This window comes from Culex quinquefasciatus, chromosome 3, assembly GCF_015732765.1.
Source record: "Culex quinquefasciatus strain JHB chromosome 3, VPISU_Cqui_1.0_pri_paternal, whole genome shotgun sequence".
NCBI classification, from domain to species: domain Eukaryota; kingdom Metazoa; phylum Arthropoda; class Insecta; order Diptera; family Culicidae; genus Culex; species Culex quinquefasciatus.
The window spans coordinates 128533142-128536484 of record NC_051863.1 but is presented as its reverse complement, the minus strand read 5'-3'; the positions used below and the strand labels follow the sequence as shown (position 1 = coordinate 128536484).

The 3343-nt window shown below is 41.5% G+C and overlaps 1 long non-coding RNA gene across 1 annotated transcript; it reads right to left on the bottom strand.

Annotated features, from left to right (window-relative positions):
- Positions 1-1606: 1606 nt before the first annotated feature.
- LOC119769851 lies at positions 1607-3077 on the bottom strand. The gene is made up of 3 exons (XR_005278537.1): positions 2791-3077; positions 2438-2730; positions 1607-2096 (listed from the first exon to the last, which is right to left on the bottom strand). It is a non-coding gene; the product is annotated as an uncharacterized LOC119769851 (long non-coding RNA).
- Between the last annotated feature and the right edge of the window lie 266 nt (positions 3078-3343).

Genomic DNA, 3343 nt, shown 5'->3' with positions numbered 1-3343 from the left:
GCCAAAAAAGATTTGTGTGGTGAAACGGGGGAAGGAAGTTATTCAACTGAATCCACGTTTTTATTAATGGAGGAATCGATAATGCAGCAAACACTGGCTGCGTCCTGCTGACCGCCGGAGTTGTCAAAGTCTGGTTTGACAGCTCAAGAAAACCATTTTGATCGATCTGTCAAAAATTTTCACAAGTATGGCGACGACTCGACCCGCGTGATCGTAAAAGTTTATGCGCGTAGCTGTTTTTCTATCTTTTTCTTTTTAATTCGCCCAAGCTGGATAAACATTTCGCAGGCCCTCTAGACAACACGCCCGAGCCGAACAATCGGCGAAGAACCTCCCGGACGCAGAAAAGTGTTAAAACTGATCAGCAGGCTCTCTCGGAACACGCCCGAGTTGACCACTCCTCCAAGAACCTCGGCCGGACGAAAACAAAGTGCAAAAGCTGTCCAGCAGGCCCTCGCGGCATCACGCCGGAGATTACCATTCCTGGCGAACCTCCACCGGACGAAACAAGTGTTAAAGCTGTCCCACAGGCCCTATCGGAACACGCCCGCGTTGACCACTCCTCGACGAACCACGACCGGACAAAAAAAAGTTTAAAAGCTGATTCGCAGGCCCTCTCGAAACACGCCCGAATTGTCCACTCCTCGACTTGTCGGCGAACCTCGACCGGACGAAGAAAAGTGTTGAAGTTGTCCGGCAACACACCGGAGTTGGAGACTTGCCGGCAAACCTCGTTTGAAAATCGACCAGATAGAGATGGCGAACAATCTGTCGGCGAAAGCACAAAAACTTCAACCGGAGGATATTGCCAGGTACCATGAAAGATACGGGTCATAGATGGAATTGACCCGTATAACATGGAGTTTGATTCTGGCAACCTACCGCTAACAGTGGATTATGACAAGATATTCACACACTTGATAACCAAAAACTCCTTTCGGACCGGACAGCCGCACCACAACATGAAGTCCTTGGAAGCGTACAAAGCCTTCCAGACGGGTTTTGTTAAGGAAGTGAAAGGTTGTCAGCAAAAGGATTTGTACGTTGTTTTTGAAAGGTACTTTCCCAAAAAAATCGTATTATTATAATTTATACATTTTAAATACTTAATAGGTACTTCACAGTATGAGCGTGAACGAACCACCAGCAGAATGTTGGCTTCTGGTTCAAGACGAGGATACTGATGAGCATGAAACTGGAACGATCATTTCTGCACACTGCGAATGCACTGCTGGTGCAGGAGAAACGTGCACCCACGTGGCAGCAGTCTTGTATGCCTTATCATTCGCGCGCGAGATTTGTTTGGGCAAACAGGTATGACATATAACAAAACAATAATTTTGTTTATATCAAATCTTTATTAATTTAAGATTGCCGTGACCGAACTACCGGCATATTGGACAGCGCCAGGAGGCTCGGCAAACCAGAACATGTTTGTACCTATCGAGCAAGTGTCCTTCGGCCGGATTCGCGAAACGTTCTGTGATTTGCGCTTTTTAATCTGGAGAGGTCAGACGAAGACTACAAAGCACTAATTTCAAAGCTTATGGAATCTGGTCAGGACGTGGCAGTAGCAAAGGCATTTTCTCAAGGCCCAACGGTACGGACGAGGACGAAGAACTTGTCCGAAATAGGCAGAAAATAGAAAATCTGTCGATGCTTGCCCTGTACGACGATTGCTTTGAGCATCTACCCATAGAAGAACTTCGAGCGGCGGTTAAATTTATGGACTGGAGTATTCAGCAAGAAAGTTGTGACCTTGTCGAGGAGATGACGAGACAGCAATCGGGTGACCCTCTCTGGTTTAAGATGCGCATAGGTAGAGTAACAGCTTCGGTTTTCAAACGGTGTGTCAGAACGAGTTCTTCAAACTCATCAATGTCGCTCCTTCGATCAATCTTCACGGAAAATCAAAATCAAAGTATACCAGCTTGTCTCCACGGGAAACTCAACGAAGCCAACGGTGTTGCTGCAGCGATTAAGTGCTTCCAGATTCAAAAGCACCGGAACGTTCGTCACACTGACAGTGGATTGGTAATTTCTCCCAATTTTCCCTATTTTGCAGCATCGCCGGATCAAATCATTACGTGTGATTGCTGCGGAAAAATAACGGTCGAAGTGAAGTGTCCTTTTAAGTTTGAAAATCTAAATCGAGAAGAAGGCATTAACTTATTATTGAATCAAAAACAAGCACACATCGTGCGTAATGATACTGGTGCATTGGTTATGAACCGCGACCATAGTTACTATTTCCAAGTGCAGATGCAAATTTTCCTTACGAATGCCAACTATGGATTTTTCGTCATATATGCATCTAAATTTCAATTGTTCTTGAAAGTTCATCGTAATAATGAGTTTTGGGAAAAAAATTCCAAAAAGGCAGAAGAGTTTTTCGAAAATGTTCTAGGACCGGAGATAATCGGACATTTTTACTCACCGAGATTTTGAACCAGATTTTGAAAGAATGATTTAACCTTAATTCATTGCATTATTTATAAATAAATTCTAACATTAACCAATCCTAAAGTGTGTTATTTAGTCAAGAAAATTACTGAAAAACTTGATAATTGGATATTTACCATGCTGAATCAAGCCCAACTGGACCTCTATCGCAATACTGTAAACCACGCTCACTCGAATTCGTCCGAAGAGACTGATCTGGATAAGGACATCGTTGAAATAAAGGTCGTCTTGTACAATCTAAGAAAGCATCTAACGTGGGTATACAAACTAAAAGTTAAATTTGTTTTTATTTTGTGATCCACTCGACAGTTTGTACAAAAAACTTACCTTTGTTATGGTTATTGCTCAATATTTACAAAAATATTCGAGTACACTTAACTTCAAGGCTCATCTAATTAAAACTGATTTCCATACAAGATAGATTAAAAAACTTTTTTTTTTGTTGACAAGTGCGTTCAAAATAAAAACTCAGCTGGCACCAAAGTCACGGCTCATGTGATTTACACTGTTAGGGTATATGAGTCATAATTGAGTACTCACGCTGTTGTACTTATTTTTGAGTAACACGTTTAAGATAAAGATTTGCGCATAATAATTCAAGCAAAACAATTTAAGTGGACCGAATTTGCCTGATCATTTTGACTAAACTTTGTACTCCGATATTAAAACATATCCCGTTATAAACCTAACTTTTGTGTTTTAAGCTGAATTGCTAATTCAAAAATGCTTTTGGAATGTAGCAAAGATATTTGTTTATGAGGTAAAGTAAAGACTTTTGTTTTATTATTTCCGTTTCTAACATCTAGCTGACATTTAGGTTGATGAAATTATTGACGGACACAGGTTAAAAAGTGCACAAGCAAGAGTGACAATCATGTGC